This window comes from Bombina bombina, chromosome 5, assembly GCF_027579735.1.
Source record: "Bombina bombina isolate aBomBom1 chromosome 5, aBomBom1.pri, whole genome shotgun sequence".
Classification (NCBI taxonomy): Eukaryota; Metazoa; Chordata; class Amphibia; order Anura; family Bombinatoridae; genus Bombina; species Bombina bombina.
Genome location: NC_069503.1, coordinates 895,491,586 through 895,510,087, shown reverse-complemented (window position 1 = coordinate 895,510,087; position 18,502 = coordinate 895,491,586).

Genomic DNA, 18,502 nt, shown 5'->3' with positions numbered 1-18,502 from the left:
TTTTTTTATTTATTTATTTTTTAAAAAGGGAGCCAGTATTTTCAATACCAAATAATTTTAGTGAATGGATTGTGATGTAATCCAAATGTGAAAAAATAATAATCATGGAACAGCCCTTACTACATAGTAAAGGCAAATTAATCTATTAAAATTATTCAGCCTTGCTTTCATATTGTTAGTGGCTTATACTGAAAGGGAATACTAGTAAGGACACATTTTGACTGTGAACATTCTTATCTATTTCTTATTTTAAGAAGACATTTTAACAGTATCAAGAATGAATGTGAATACACATTTGTACAAGAAAATGTCAAAGTTTCTATTTTCAATAAGCAGCAAAATGCAAGACATATTTTAGTGATGTGTTTCCTTGCAGCAGGTTATTATGAACTATCATGTTAAAAGGCAAAGTGTAGATATTCTGGACTCACAAGTCCTTCATTACCTGAAATATTGGACTAGGTGTCAGTTTTCTCTCATGTATATGACTTGTGAAGAGACACTAAACCGTAATTGCTATGTCTGACTAGGTTATTAAAGGGATATTAAACTTTTTTTTTTTAACTGTTCCTAACTAGCCTCAACAGAGTAGATAGAACAAGAGAAAATTCTTTTAAACCAAGTGCCCATTATTATATGGAAACAAAATTGTAAACTTGTTTTTGTAATTTAAATACCAAATATTATTACTATTATCGGTTATTTGTAGATTGCTAACAGATTCCGCAGCACTATAAACATAGACGGAATACAAGGAAACATTTATAGGAATCAGACGGGTAGAGGGCCCTGTCAAGAGTCGCTCAGTTGTAGTCAGCTCTAAAGAAGGTGATCTACAAACAGCATGGCTCTTAGGCTTACATGCTAAGGGGGTTCAAGGGGATAGCAATGGAGGAGAGGAACTGGTATAAAGGGAGGTTAATGTAGGTTGTATGCATCCCTGAAATGTAGAGTCTTTAGGGAGCGCTTGAAGTTTTCAAAACTAGGGGAGATTCTTGTGGAGCGAGGCAGAGAGTTCCACAAGATGGGAGCCAGTCTGGAGAAGTCTTGTAAACGGGAGTGTGAGAAGGTAACAAGAGAGGAGGAGGTTGTGAGAAGAGTGAAGGGGACGGGAGGGAGAGTATCTGGAGACAAGGGGGCCTATTTATCAAAGTGTCAACTATGTTGCATTCGCCGGCGTCAATATGCTCGCTAGACATCGCTGCTGCGGATCTGAATACGATCTCCTTATTTATAAAAAATGCCGGCAAAAACATGCGCGTCAAGTACATTACGAAGAGCATCGGACTGGTGTTAACTAACAGTCATCGATGTTGCGGTTATGGTTTTTCACAAATGTATTTATACCATTTCATTACTGCCCATGAGCAAGCACATTTCTCTAAAGCTAATCTTTTTATTTTTCATCTGTTAATGTCCAAGAAATAGATTGATTTATACATCAACAAACAATATTTCATAGAAAGTTATTTTTATATTTATTTGCTATATGATACTTTCACAGAAATTAATGTGTATTTGTATTTCTAGGAGTCATATTTTTTTTATTTTTTTTTATTATTATTAATGCTAGAATTTGTACATATATCTTTGCACATACTTGTGTGTATGTGTATATATATATACAGTATGTGTGTGTTATGTCAGAAATATTTTGCAAACATATTAACATGCCCCTAAGTTCCTTTTTTTGTTCTAAACAATGTTGTCTGTCATATCTCTGTGTTTATTTATACCACTATATGTATATATTGTAAATTTATTATTATTCTGAGCAGGAATAATTGCAAATATAACATGTAATCAGAGATTCATATGTATTTATTTGCAATCAATTGATATTTTAAAGGGATAGGAAAGTAAAAATTTAAGTTGCATGATTCAGATAGAGCATGTCATTTTAAAACACTTTCAAATTCAGTTCAATTTTAAATGTGCTTTGTTCTCTTGGTATCCCTTGTTGGAAAAGCATACGCACATATCCTACACTAGTGGGAGCTAGATGCTAATTGGTGCCTGAACACATTTGTCTCTTGTGATTGGCTAAATAGATGTGTTCAGCTAGCTGCCAGTAGGGCTATGCTGTTCCTTTAGCAAAGGATAACAAGAGAATAAAGCAAATTTGATAATAAAAGTAAATTGGAAAGTTTAAAATTGTATGTTCTATCCAAATCATGAAATAATATTTTGGGGTTTCCTGTCCCTTTAAGAGCTGGGCCAGGCTTCTCTCTGCACCTGTCTAACCCCTCCTGATTGCAATCTATTTTGAAAAACCACCCCTCCACAGGTGTTATAAAATGGGCTGGCATATAAGATGACATTTCTTATTGAAAAATAAATTAAAGAGAAGGAAGAAATACACTGAAAATAGCATGCCAGTAAAGAGGTGATTTTATTTTCTGCTGTATCTGAATCATGACAGTTTAAAGTTAGGTGGGCTATCCCTTTGAGCTATCAGCTTAAGATTCTATTGAATCAAACATCAATTCGAATTTTAAAATCCTTGTCCAGTGTAAAATATTACACTGGGTGTCCTAATGTCAGCATCAATGTTTATCTTTAATACTAATTTCACATATACAGTACATACTTTCAAAGTATAATGCACAATGTAACAAATGGCACTTACAAGTTCTGATGAGTGATCAATGACACAAGTATTGAGCAATTTGATTCCTTTAGTGATAGTTTATAATGTGTATTTGAATTAGATTGGCTGATGTCATAAATCATGCGATCATGCATATTCCAATCAAAAGTGGTGGAAAAATTCACTAGTAGAAATATTATTATCCCCTTGCTTTGTAATGAGACAAAATTGTAGCATATTCCATAAGTAGTAATGTATTTTTTATTTTTATCCATATATCTACTAGTGCACCAAATGTGGAGCAATAATATTGTTTGATTTAGAAATGGTATACAATTTTTATAAAGTTACTCATTTACTTTTATTATGTAATATACTTAATTCTTTTGCAGCATCGAACATAAGCTTTCTGTGTTTTCCGACTCCCATTGAGTTCTATGGCATCCGCGACCTTAAAGGTGGTGGATTAAAAACTAGGTACGCTGAGTCGGAAAAGACGCGAGCATAACTGTAGAATTTTTGATAACTTTGTGAGAGCTTCAAATAGTGTCGATTAGGAGGGCGAATGAACACAATTCTGCTCGAATACCACGGTTTTCAACTCGCATCGATCTGTGTCGGATTGAGATCACGGGATTGTTTTTTACGTCACAAATTTCAACATTTGCCCATCTTGATGCTTTGATAACTACGGCGGATAAATCTCGTGACAATTACGATTCGGAATTCCAGCATATTTTCAGTTGACGCTTTGATAAATAGGCCCCAAGCTCTGAGATATAGGGGGGAGCAGTGCAGTTGAGGACTTTGTATGTCAGAGTGAGAATTTTGTGTTTAATCCTGGAGGCAAGAGGAAGTCAGTGAAGGGATTGGCAGAGGTGCAGCAGATGAAGAGCGATGTGTAAGAAAGATAGCCTGGCAGAGGCATTTATTATGGATTGTAAAGGAGCTAGGCGACAGCTGGGGAGACAGAGTTGCAGTAATCGACGGAAAAGGATGAGAGAGTGGATTAAAATCTTAGTTGTGTCTTGTGTAAGGAAATGTCTGATTTTAGAGATGTTTTTAAGGTGGAAGTGGCAGGATTTAGCCAAGGACTGAATGTGAGGAGTTAAAGAAAGATCTGAGTCAAGTGTGACCCCAAGACATCGGGCATGTGGGGTAGGAGTAAGAGATGTGCAAAAACAAAATTTATGCTTACCTGATAAATTTATTTCTCTTGTGGTGTACCCAGTCCACGGATTCATCCATTACTTGTGGGATATTCTCCTTCCCAACAGGAAGCTGCAAGAGGATCACCCACAGCAGAGCTGTCTATATAGCTCCTCCCCTAACTGCCACCTCCAGTCATTTGACCGAAGACAAGCAAGAGAAAGGAGAAACTATAGGGTGCAGTGGTGACTGTAGTTTAAAAAATAAATAACACCTGCCTTAAAATACAGCACTGTAAGATGAGACCGGCACAGGGCAATGCCTTCCTAGGCTCTGATGCAAATTGGTCAAGCTGGCGGCCTCCAGCTCCACAATGCAAAACAATCAAACAGTCCACAGCATCAGTTAAGTAAAGGAATCTTCTTTATTAAATGATTAAAAGCATACAAGACAGGTATGCGACGTTTCAAGACCGCAGTCTCTTAATCATGCATACACAGTAATGCACCTGTCTCTTAATTTAAAGGCAGTGTCAACCAATCACATTCAGGATCCAAAATAACACACCTTGTGCTTGGATTAACCTTTTCATCTCTTGCTTACACATATAAATACAATTGTGATTTAAGTATGTGGATACTGCCATTCCGTAGATAGAGACACTAATAAAAACAATGTATTTACACAAAGAACAGGTAAATTACAAAATACAGGTAAAAAGCAAATGTACATATACAGAAATGTTATTATATCTCGATTTCGCATCTCTTTTTATTTAAAGACTTAAATGCATATTTATACAAATTTTTAAAGACACTGCTATTATGTTTTATACAATGTATTAACTCTTTGTCTTAATCCTGTAGAGAACGAGATATAGAAATTATCCTGCATTAACTATGAATTTATTTACAACCCTGAACCTTAGGAATACACTCATGATAAAGTAATCAAGAGAGTAAATAGAGGAGGAGGTGCATTACTGTGTATGCATGATTAAGAGACTGCGGTCTCGAAACGTCGCATACCTGTCTTGTATGCTTTTAATCATTTAATAAAGAAGATTCCTTTACTTAACTGATGCTGTGGACTGTTTGATTGACCTGCCTTAAAATGACAGGGCGGGCCGTGGACTGGATACACCACAAGAGAAATAAATTTATCAGGTAAGCATAAATTTTGTTTTCTCTTGTAAGGTGTATCCAGTCCACGGATTCATCCATTACTTGTGGGATACCAATACCAAAGCTATAGAACGCGGATGAAGGGAGGGACAAGGCAGGCGCTTAAATGGAGGGCACCACTGCCTGTAAGACCTTTCTCCCAAAAACAGCCTCCGAAGAAACAAAAGTATCAAATTTGTAGAATTTAGAAAAGGTATGAAGCGAAGACCAAGTCGCCGCCTTACAAATCTGTTCAACAGAAGCCTCATTTTTAAAAGCCCATGTGGAAGCTACTGCTCTAGTGGAATGAGCTGTAATTCTCTCAGGAGGCTGCTGGCCAGCAGTCTCGTAAGCAAAGCGAATTATGCTTCTTAACCAAAAAGAAAGAGAAGTTGATTGAAGATAAACTACATTAAATCACCACACATCTCTTGATACTTCCCTTGTCGAGAGCTGCAAGAGAATGAATGGGGGTGGCAGTTAGGGGAAGAGCTATATAGACAGCTCTGCTGTGGGTGATCCTCTTGCAGCTTCCTGTTGGGAAGGAGAATATCCCACAAGTAATGGATGAATCCGTGGACTGGATACACCTTACAAGAGAAAGACAGTTAGTGACACGGGTTAGCAAGGAAGGAGATAGGTCTGGTGCAGAGAAGTAGATTTGGGTGTCGTCGGCATACAAATGATATTGGAACCCATGGGACTTTATTAGGGAACCTAATGATGACGTGTAGACTGAGAAGAGTAGGAGACAGGGTGTGAAACTAACGCCAAAAAAGTTGCGTTATTTCACTCTCCATAGCGCTGCCATTACGAGTTACTGAAAAGCCTCCTTGTGCGTGCGATATGGTGGCATTAAGTTCCATACCGCACAAATCCAAGGGCTGATTTGACGTTCTTGTGCACCTGAAGTACAGAATGAAAAATTTCCATAACATAACCCTAAATAAAGCTATTAACCCCTATTCTGCTGATTCCCGGCATCGCCAACACTAATAAAAGTTATTAACCCCTAATCTGCCGCTCCCCGACATCGCCAACACTTTAAAAAGTTATTAACCCCTAATACACTGCCCCCGACATCGCCAATATTATAATAAAGATATTAACCCATATTCTGCCGCTTCCTGACATCGTTGACACTATAATAAAATTATTAACCTCTAAACCTCCAGCCTCCCACATCGCCGCCACTAAATAAACCTATTAACCCCCAAACCTCTAGCCCCCACACATCGCTGCGACTAAATAAACCTATTAACCCCTAAACCACCAGCCCCTTCACTAATTAAACTATTAACCTCTAAACCTAACTCCCCCCTAACTTAAAATTAAAATTACAATATAACTATCCTAAAATAAATAAAAACTTACCTGTGAAATAAAAATAAACCTAACATTAAACTATAAATTAACCTAACATTACTATTCTAATAAAATAAAAAATACTACCAATTAAAAAATCTAAATTACAAATTTAAAAAAACCTAACACTATGAAAAAAAATAAAAAATCTAAAATTGCAAAAAATAATAAACACTAAATTACAAAAAATAAAAAACACTAAGCTTACAAAAACAAATAAACGAAACAATAAACAATTACACCTAATCTAATATCCCTATAAAAATAAAAAAGCCCCCCAGAATAAAAACACCCCCTAACCTACAATAAACTACCAATAGCCCTTAAAAGGGCCTTTTGTAGGGCATTGCCCTAAGTTAAACAGCTCTTTTACCTGTAAAAAAAATACAAAGTCCCCACAACAGTAAAAGCCACCACGCAACCAACACCCCAAAATAAAAAACCTAACTCTAAAAAAACCTAAGCTACCCATTTCCCCTAAAGGGGCATTTGTATGGGCATTGCCCTCTTTTACAAAAGCCCAAAGCCCTATTCTAAAAAGAAAATCCACCCAAAAAAAAAACTAACACTAACCCCATCAAATCTACTCACGGTTCCTGAAGTCTGGACATCCATCTTCATCCAGGCAGCGAGAAGTCTTCATCCAGGGGGCAACATCTTCATCCATCTCAGAGATGTCTACTATCTTCATCCCGGCAGCGCGAAGCGGATCTATCGTGGAAGCCGATCCCATCATGCGCGGAGCGTCCTAGTCATACGGTCACCGCCGTACACTGTAGTTGAATGCAAGGTAGCCATTTCAAAATGGCGTACCTTGCATTCCTATTGGCTGATTTGATTCTTTAAATTCAAATCAGCCAATAGGATGAGAACTTCTGAAATACTATTGGCTGTTCAAATCAGTCTATGGGTTAATAACTTTATTATAGTCTCAGAGAGAGCGGCGGATTAGGAGTTAATAGCTTTCTTATAGTGTTGGCGATGTAGGTGGGCGTGGGTGGCAGATTAGGGGCTAATAGGTTTCTTTAATAGTTGCGATGTGGGTGGGCGGCAGATTAGGGGTTAATACGTTTTAAATAGTGTTTGCGATGCAGGAGGGCGTTGGTTTAGGGGTTTATAGGTAGTTTATGGGTGTTAGTGTACTTTGTAACACTTTAGTTATGAGTTTTTTTAAACATTTTTGTTTTGCAAAATCCATAACTACTGCTCTCAGATGGCGGTATGGCTCGTGTCGGTATAGGCTGTAACACAAGCTTTTTAGGCTTAATGCACAACCTGTAATACCGGCGCTATGAAAATCTCACACTAAAACGTCATTTTTGAGTGCGGAATTGACGTTGCGTTACAGGCTAAAATGCTTGTGGTATAGCTATACCGACACGAATATGCTGCAATTTTCAGCGTTAAAAGCCATACCACAACACTTGTAATCTAGCCTATTGTGTTTAATTTCCCTTTAAATGTATTTTAAACACTAAATACATGTTAGGCAATAGAACTCCCATAAACAGCATGAACAAAAAATGGAAGACTATTAATTGCCAGATATTACAGATTTAACAAAATATTCAATTAAATTTACTTTTTAATTTTATTTAGTTTTAGAAATCTTTGCCCATTTTGCACTACCTCACTGTTGTTATACTAATATAATTCTAGTTATTAAATATAAAACATATGCGTAAGATTAGAGCCTTTCTTTGGTTAGTGAAATCTTGTTACAAATGCAGTCATCAGTCTTATAGGCAGAGCATCTTCAACAAGAAAAATGTTATCTCTTTAATGTAGCCTTTAATTTTTACAACTGATGAATATATAAGGGGCTGTCTATTTTCAGTTATTGTTTTGATTCTAACTTTCTCATTGTGGTGTCCGTTACATTGTAACAGTATAAAAAGATATTTTTAACTATTATTACTATTTATGAGATAGAATAGGATAATCCACTCACCAAATCCTTTTCCATTGTGACCAATTTCTATGTGGACAATGCTTCCCAAAAGTGGGGTAGAAATTTTAAATGTGTCAACCTAAATATATAAATAGAAAAGAAAAATATGATAAAGCTAAATTAACACAGTTTGGCATACTTATATTTTTGCTGTTACATTTAATGTACCGATATTTCATACACATTATTATTCATCAAGTTTTCAAATGTGAACAGGTTGCTAAAAGGTCCTGATACACGATAATACATTAACAGCAGGCCCCTTCAACCAAAAATACCCTTAAACTCCGCCTATTTTCTCTGTGCATTTTATCAGCTTTTCACAGCTATACGGTGCTAGTTCATGTGTGCCATATAGATAACATTGTGCTCACTCCCCTGGAGAAATGCATGCGTCAGCACTAATTGACTGAAATGCAAGTTTGCAGAAAGCACTGAGATAAGGGGCAGTCTGCAGAGGCTTAGATACAAGTTAATCACAGAGGTAAAAATTGCATTAATATTACTGTGTTGGTTAAGCAAAACTGGCACATGGGTCATAAAGAGATGATCTATGTTTTTAACAAATAATCATTTTCAAGTAGATGTTCCCTTTTATTTCCCCCCAAGCCACCCCTTTGGCAATTTGTTGTTTTGGGTTTCCTAGCATAAAGTGTGTTGTTTCTCAAGTACTGTGAATGGTGCCTGTGTTGGGGGAGTGAAGAAGAGGGTAACACCATGTCTGGCTACCCCCTTACGTGTCAGAAATGTGCCAAGAGTGAAACCAAATACTGTGTTAGTCTCTCTTTCTCTCTCTAACCCTCTGTGTGTGGTTGTGTCTCTCTCTCTCTCTAACCCTCTGTGTATGGTTGTGTCTCTCTCTCTCTCTCTCTCTCTCTCTAACCCTCTGTGTATGGATGTGTCTCTCTCTCTCTCTAACCCTCTGTGTATGGTTGTGTCTCTCTCTCTCTCTCTCTAACCCTCTGTGTATGGTTGTGTCTCTCTCTCTCTCTCTCTCTCTCTCTCTCTCTCTTTCTCTCTCTCTAACCCTCTGTGTGTGACAAATGCTACCCTTGCCATACGTGTCCCTGTCGCTGGCCCGGTCTAGATACACATTACACATGTGTTTTAATTTGTAACACAACTAGGATTTCCAGCTGTCTTACAATAAATACTGGAAGACAGCAGGCAAATGAGGCAATGTGAAAAAAGGTAGGTGGCGTTATGATTAGACTACATTACCTACAGTTTCTCGGTTTTTGCAGCCGTTTGTGTGCAAATTAAATTCCGCTCATATTACAAGCTGAAAGTAATTACGAACACGTGAGCACAATCATAATTTACACTAGGATGATTACTGCAAATTCAAAGCTCTGGTTAACTGTTATGCTTGATTAAAATGTGTCACAAAACACATCAAAATTAAGTTTAACATTATAGTTAAACTAATAATAACACTATCTAATAAAATGATTAAATAGAATTGCAATACAGAGTTATAAGGGCTCCAAGATATGAGGTCTCAGGTGTTAGAAAAAAAAGGCTGCAAAGGGCTTTAACATACAGGTACATACATATACATGTCTAAAGATATATTTCTATCTATCTATCTATCTATCTATCTATCTATCTATCTATCATCTATCTATCTATCTATCTATCTATCTATCTATCTATCTATCTATACTGTATATATATACACACAGTACTATGCAAAAGTCTTAGGCCACCATTAGATTTGTTATTTTAGCAAAGTTTTAATGACCATCCATATGCGTTTTTCTCTTTATTAAGATACAAACAGAAAATACAGGAAATAAGTACACAAAATATTTAAAAAAAAACACAATTTTCAGAACAAAATGGCTTCTTCAGGCAAAGTCAATATTTAGTGTGACCTCCCTTGGCACTAAGCACAACTCAAATTCTTTTGGGGAGACTGTCCTGACGTTTTCTGAAGTAATCTGGTATATTATACCAGGCTTCTTCTAGCACTTCCCAGAGTTCTTCTTTAGATTTAGGTTGTCTTTTATTTATTTCTCTGTACAGGTGATCCCATAATGCCTCTATAATATTTAGGACTGGACGCTGAGGAGGCCAGTCCATGACTGTCAGTGTTTTATCAGCTGTTTTTCTCTCCAAATATGATTTCACTGCATTAGCAGTGTGCTTGGGATAGTTATCATGCTAAAAAATAAAACCATTCCCAATCAGATGCTATCCAGAAGGAATGGCATGAGGAATTAAAACCTGTCTGTACTTTTCAGCATTCATGAACCCATCAATTTGGACAATATCACCAACACCACTGGCAAAAATGCAGCCCCAAACCAGGACAGACCTCCACTATGTTTCACTAAAAGCAGAAAGCATTCATTATTCCATCTCTCTCCAACTTTTCTTCTCACATATTTTCGATGATTGGACCCAAAAAAAAATCAAACTTTGATTTGTCACTCCATAATACTCTTTTCCAAAGATCTTCATTGCAATCTTTGTGAGCTTTAGCATATCTTAGCCTTTTCACCCTGTTCCGCTTTTGAAAAGTGGCTTCTTGGCTGCTACCCTTCCACAAAGACCATTCCTGATCAAGCTTCTTCAGACTGTAGAAGGGTCAACTTGGCATCCTGATTTAGCTACAATATGCTGAGCCAGGTCCTTGCTGGACTTCTTCCAGTCTCTCAAAGAAGAAACCAGGAGAAACTTCTCATCAGATTTGAAGTTATAAGTTTTCTTGGCATTCCAGTCCTTTTTTTTTGTTCTTGAACTCTCCTGATATTTAAAATTTATTTTTAAATGCTAGAATACCACATCTTGAGTATCCAGTTTGTTTGCGGATTTCCTTTTGAGAGTGGCCTTGATGATGCAAAAGAATGATTTTATGTCTGTCAAATTCTGTGATCTTTGGCATTTTGAATGGAATGATGTGATTGAAAGTTGGTCTTATTAGCAAGCTTCCAATGAATTAAATTCATTCCACATGTGTATGTAATGCTCAAGCATGTCTTGCCCAAACCTGGTGTAACAGACCTTTTTTACAGCAGTCATTTTGACATGAAATAGTAGGACAAATACAGGTGTTAGCAATGACATTAATTAGGGTTCCATTCCATTTAGGTTTATGAGAGCCAGACTCCTGCTACAGTTCAAGTGTAAGGGGAGGTCACACTAAATACTTGTCACTTTAGTCTAGAAGCTGTTTTTTCAGATGTTTTCTGTTTTGTATACTGCATACAATTATCCTGTATTTTCTGGTTGAATTATAATAAAGAGACTGAAAAATAATTATATATGGTTATTATACCATTACTAAAACAACAAATCTAATGGTGGCCTAAGGCTTTAGCACATCACTGTGTATATATATATATATATATATATATATATATATATATATATATATATATATAATTAATCCAGAGGTACAGGTACAGCGGGTAACCTAAAACCAAACCTTTGGTTTTAGGTTACCCGCTTTACCTGTTTGACATTTGACAAAGGCACAGTAATGTGCCGAAAAGTTATGTCTTCTTTTTATCTTGAATTAATAAATTAATTATTTTAAAAAAAAAGACCATTGAGTGCCTGTACCTCTGGATTAATTGGATACTTTCTAGCAGTGCACCGTGGCATTATTACTTATGGGTGAGATTGTGCTGTCCTTTTTGGGATCTGTATTTACACACACACACACACACACACATATATATATATATGTGTTTATATATGTGTACAAATGTATTTATATGTGTATATAAGTATTACAGACATATGTACAAATATAAACACATTAACACATATATAGACAAATATATAAGTGCATTGTAGCCCTTTGCAGTCAAGTAGCTGAAAACATGTAAAACCCTATTCATGCAATATTCATATTTAATAACGTGTTATACTGTGTATTTACTGTAAATAATTCACATTCCAATGTTCTGCCCATAGCAGAATATGGTCTATGTATTTTAAAAATATATTCCTATATATATCTGTATATATCTATACCTATATATTATAATGTCTATAAAGTATAAATATCTATTTGTGTAAAAATCCATCATATATATATTTAAATATCTCTTTAAGAATAAATAGCACATATTCTGCTATGTACAAAACATTGGATTATGAAATATGCAATATTATCTTATGTTGTGTTTTAAATAACCGAGATCGTGTTTGCGTGACTTGAAGGAAGGTGTTAGTTTTTTTTCAACTTTTTTGGCTTCAATGACTTCTATGGGAAATGCAACTTTGTGTTCACAGCTTCTCAAAGTCTACTTGTTATCGCGACTTTGCGAACCCGAGAACACAAACTTTTCACTGTCAACTCGTAAAACAAGCGCGAATCTCCAAGCACGAAAAATTTACTTCTAGCGGATATAACACTCAAAAGCAAGCTGAAACTACAGCTCCACTCGTAAGATTGCCCAGTGTGAGTATGATTTAAGTATTTAAAATGTTCATTTTGTTGTAATTCATATAATTAGGAAAAAATTGCATCAAGTAAATAATGATATGCATCAGTGTTCTCCCTCAATTTATCTGAATGTGCCTAATGTATGCTGGCATAAATAATTATTGAGACACATAGGCCATTTAATGGGTAAATGCAATTACAATAATCTGTTACACATAACTATAAATGCAGAATGTGTCTAACAAAAGGCAATATAAATTATGTCACTGTATGTGCCCATTTGTTAATGTTACAATCATCTGCTGATTTTGTTAGTCATTTCTCTTTTACTTCTAGATTTGGGATTCACAATATTTAACAATATTGATCATTTAATAACAAATGAAAGTGAACAAAAGTAACAAATAATAACGTGACATTAAGAGGACAAAATACCTAAATTGAAATGTATATAAGTATATTTAAAGTGATGCTAAATTAAATATACTATAATCCTATTCTTAAACTAATATTATTTTTGATACTTATCTTCTTCATTCATCATTCTTATTTTCAGATGCGCTAAAGAAATATTTTAGCTCTGTCATTATTATATTTCTATAGCCCCCCTGGCCACCCACAGCAAAACTTTTCATCTCTAAACCAATAGTCAATTTAGCCATACAGCACTTTTTTTTTTATTTTTAAAGATGTGTCATATGACTAGATTGTTTATTGGTTTAGAGGTGAAAACATCACCTGAATAAAAAAACAAACATAATTTTGCTATGTGCAGCTGGAGAGAGCTATAGAAATATAATAGCAGAGCTAAAGTATTGCTTTAGCTCATCTAAAAATAAAAACAACAAATGAACGTAAGTTTCATAAATAATATACATTAAAAATAGGATTAGAGTTTGTTTTATTTCCCATCATTTCAAGTATTGAATGGACACATTTTTGCAATATGGTTGCATTAGCAAAAAGTCTTCTAGTTAAAGTTATGAATATTTTTATACTGAGGCTAAACCTGTATAACTAAGTGAGAGGGCAGAGTTTTTACTATTAATGAAAGGTGTTCTTACCTGTCCTCTCTCAAAAGGATTATGCTGTTCCAATGGCTGGGTAAGCTGAATAGGTCCAAACAAATCCTTATCACCATACAGAACTATATGCATATTAGAATCTGTGCCTGCTCCTCTCACATCACCAGTGTAAACTTTAATCAGATGTTCCACCTGCTCATTCTCAAAGCTTCCCTTCTGTTTGGATTTAGATTGTTCATAGAGAGTTTCTGCTTGTTCACCTTGGAAAACTTGGCAGATATTAACTTTTTTCCTTATTTCCTGTTGATTGGCACTGATTGTAAAATCCCTAAGAAATTAAATAAAGATACTAAGGACCAATGGATGGACGATAAAAAGAACACAACATACTTTCTATACATAAGTAAACTAATTTGTCTTACAGTACTTCTTTTCAATTTCATTTACTAAAATATCAATAAAGTTTATAAATCTATTTTTGATTTAAAAAATAAAAATATCCAGTAAAATAAAAAATGTCTATATGTTTTGCTAATAGACCACCACTATGGGAAATCATAGACATTCTAGTGGAAAAGTAACATTATTTTATTTATAAAAGCATTTTATTTTCACTCCAGTGTCCCTGCAAACAATGACAATGTTTATATTGGTAGAGTTAGTGACTTTTGAATTTACTATTTTCAAATTGACTTCATTCATTTTGTATCATTTGTTGAAAATCATACATATGTGGGCTCAGGCTAGCAATGCACTTATAGGAGCTAGTGATTGGTGTTGACATACATGCATACATACATACATGCTTCTTGTTATTGGCTTAAAGGGACAGTATACACCAATTTGTATTTAACTGCATGTAATAGACACTACTATAAAGAATAATGTGCACAGATACTGATCTAAAAATCCAGTATAAAACCTTTTAAAAACTTACTTAGAAGCTCCCAGTTTAGCACTGTTTAAAAGGTTAGCTTCCCCCTCCACCTTCCTCTGCATATGAAAAGACTCTTTACACAAACAGAAGCAAGCTGGAGTAGGTATATTGTACATAATTATTCTCTTAACACTTTGGGGCTTGGTTAGGAGTCTGAAAATCTGCCCAATGTTATTTAAAAATTAGCAAAACTATAAAAAAAAGGCTGTATAGGCTATATAAATGGATCAACTACAAAACATCTATGCAAAGAAAAATCTAGTGTATAATGTCCCTTTAATGATGTATTCAGCTAGTTCCTAGTAGAGTATGTATTCTCTGAAGCTGGCTTTAACAACATGTTTAACCAAATTATTGGCGTAAAACACAAAGTCTCATTCTCAAAAAATATCCAGCCTGGACTGAAATGATAGTGCTAATTTCATAGGAGTGGAACTCAATTCTCTAAGAAAAATGGCTGAAACTTGAAGCCCCAGGGTGTTGAGAAAATAATGAGGCTCTCTAGAGTGTATAATCTAACAGGGGAGAGTGATGCATTGATATAAATTTCCAGTTTGCTCAAAATACATTTTCAGTACATTTTAACTTGTATTTGCTTCTAGCTTATTATACATTACTCTTCTCTCAGATAAATAAGTATATTGTAATTTTTTAACAAACTTCCTCTGAATGAAATTGGGGACATAATAATATATGCTGGTGTAGATGCTTAGTGAACGTAATAAGGGCTATGAGGGACTTTTCAACAAATACTCCTGACCAGCCCAAGAAAATCCTTTTTTTCCAGCTCAGGGAACTCCCCTGTCCCTCCCACTGAAACTACCACACTTATTTTAAATAGAAAAAAATATAAAGTGCAATACAATTTGTAAAAGAAAGAGATAAACATATATTGCTGTAGATAAAATGTAAATACTTTAAAACACAAAATAGAAAATGCAAAGCTTAAATGTAATAAAACTTAAAGAACAAAATCTAAGTTTAAAATACATTAAAATACACAAAATATCTAAAGGTAACAAAACTCCCATTTAATGCAGTGCTATATTGTACTGTGTAGAAATGCAGGAAACACATTTTGGAGATGTGTTGCCAAATTTGCCTTGATCTTTGTGGGATCTAGCAGTGCTGGAGAATTATTTTTTATAATCTCATCTAAACAGAGAGCTTTAGAAAATCAGGCCCACAGTTATATGAGCACAATGACACAATAATAAAATGCTCTAACACACTATAGTATTTTCTTTCTATACCTTTCTGTCCCTTTAAATTTGAGCCAACAAACCCTGACATATTTGTCTGGTGTAAAGTATTTAGGATTCCATTTTGCTTTAGTTTGAAATAATTTCTCATTATGTTTTACAAGATAGTAAAAATGTGGTAATTTGTTAAGTGTATTCATACTGAATTAATGTTTAAGATTTACTAGATGTTTGATGAAAAATGTCACTCAGAAAAAAAGGTTTCTTAGCAACTCCGATCTTTAGAATAAAAGGTTTGTTTTGGTAATATGGCCTTCTGCTGTGTTTGTCAGACAAAAATATTTAAAGAGACAGTCTAGTCCAAAATAAAATTTCATGAATCATATAGGGCATGTCATTTTAAACAATTTTCCAATTTACTTCTATCACCAATTTTGCTTTGTTCTCTTGGTATTCTTAGTTGAAAGCTAAATATAGGAGGTTCATATGCTAATTTCTAAGCCCTTGAAGGCCGCCTCTTAGCTTAGGACATTTTGACAGTTTTTCACCACTAGAGGATGTTAGTTCATGTGTTTCATATAGATAACACTGTGCTCAAAGACGTGGAGTTCCTATGAGCCAGCACTGATTGGCTAAAATGCAATCGGTCAAAAGAACTGAAATAAGGGGGAATTCTGCAGAGGTTTAGATACAAGATAATCACAGAGGTAAAAAGTGTATTTATATAACTGTGTTGGTTATGCAAAACTATGGAATGGATAATAAAGGGGTTATCTATCTTTTAAAACAATAAATATTCTGGTGTAGACTGTCTCCTTAAATTTAGTTAAACTATTTAGTTTATACCTGCCTAGATAATAGATTATTCTTTAACATTTTCCAGGTGTAGTAAATATATTATCCTTCCTAATCTATGCATGGTTAATATTGCTAAATTATATAAGAATATGCATTTGTGATTAATTATTTATTACTTTAGCATTTAATATTTCAGGATTTAATATATTTTATATTCATATTGGTAATTGTCTTTTATATATTAAAAAAATATAGGTAACACTTTTATTATTCATATAATTGTATTAAATAATTATGTATGTTTTATGTATTTGATAAATATGTCTTATTTTCTGCTTCTAGTTGTAAAGGGTACTATGTCCTTTTATACCTAGTACAATTACATATAAATGAAGCACATCAGCATTTTCAAGGCTGAAAGACTTTAAAGAGATAGTCTAGTCAAAATTAAACTTTCATGATTCAGATAAAGTCTTCGTTCTCTTGCTATCTTTATTTGAATGTACAGTTACAAGCCAGCCCATTTTTTGTTCAGCACCTGGGTAGTGCTTGCTGATTGGTGGCTACATTTAAACACCAATCAGACAGGGCTACCCAGGTGCTGAACCAAAAATGGGCCGGCTCCTATGCTTACATTTCTGCTTTTTCAAATAAAGATAGCAAGAGAACAAAGAAAAATATACGAGTAAATTAGAAAGTTGTTTAAAATTGCATGCTCTATATGAATCATGAAAGTTTAATTTTGATTTGACTGTCCTTTTAATGGTGTCCATGTGAACTGAGCACAAATTTAACTTTTTTTTAAGCTTTCATTTGCATAACAAAAATAAGTCTTCTGCTGCTGTTATGCAGGAAGTGCTCCCCATAAACCAGGTAGCTTAGTAAACAGTCACAAGCTTTTATTAACCTGCCATTAAACAACAGCTGTCTAGGTGAAACACCACTAATGTGAATGCAGCCTATTTAAATGTATTTAATCCCATATAAACAAATTAAAAATCCAAAGCAGAACACAGTCAGTCAGTCAATTAGGGGTGATTAATGTAACTGCCAATTAGTGTCCATGTCCTGCTAAGGAGCTACAATTTGTTTGGGTTTCAAACAGGTATTTAGCTATGTGTTTAACTCATTTATAGGGGGTTGAACATATTTATTACAGAGTTTATTTTTCAAGAAGAATGTCCCTTTAATGCATTTTCATGACTTACTCGTTCACATCCAGTATGTAGAGTTCCTTTCTCAAAGGTTCAAATATATACATTTTTCTTATTTGCACTTGGCAGTCTGTAACAATGAAAGTATTAATGTCATTATTATTTTTTTTTTTAAAGTATCCACCTGTCATCAAATCAATTACGTTTCAAATTACGAACCAGTGAGATTCTTTATGAAAGTATGAATGTAAGATCTGTTACAAACCACCCAATCCTCAACTCACTCATCAATGAATATAATTTATACATCCTACTCAGCAGTCCCCTAGAGAAAATGTATTCTTTTAGAATCTCTCCCTACTTCCCTATAGCCCACTTTTATAAATAATCACTTAATACAGATTAATCATGTTTTCCATGATTTCCCCATCATACTCATAGATCAACACCATAATATGCTCATCATAATTCTGCAAAATAAATACATGCACAAGACATAACACGTACCATTATTGCTGCTCATTGTTATTTCAGTGTGATATATTTCTCCAAGCTCCACCGCATTTAATACAGTTTTAAATGACTGTGAATAAAAAAAAACAGCATGTTTATTCTGAGACCAAAATAACAAGAAAATCATGTCTGCATCTTGTGCACATCAAAATATTTCAATTATGTTCACTGTTAGTTACAAGTGATTGAATATAATTAGTTTGTTAATCTTTTTTTTTTTTAGTAAGAAATGCAGGAAAATTATCTTTATGTC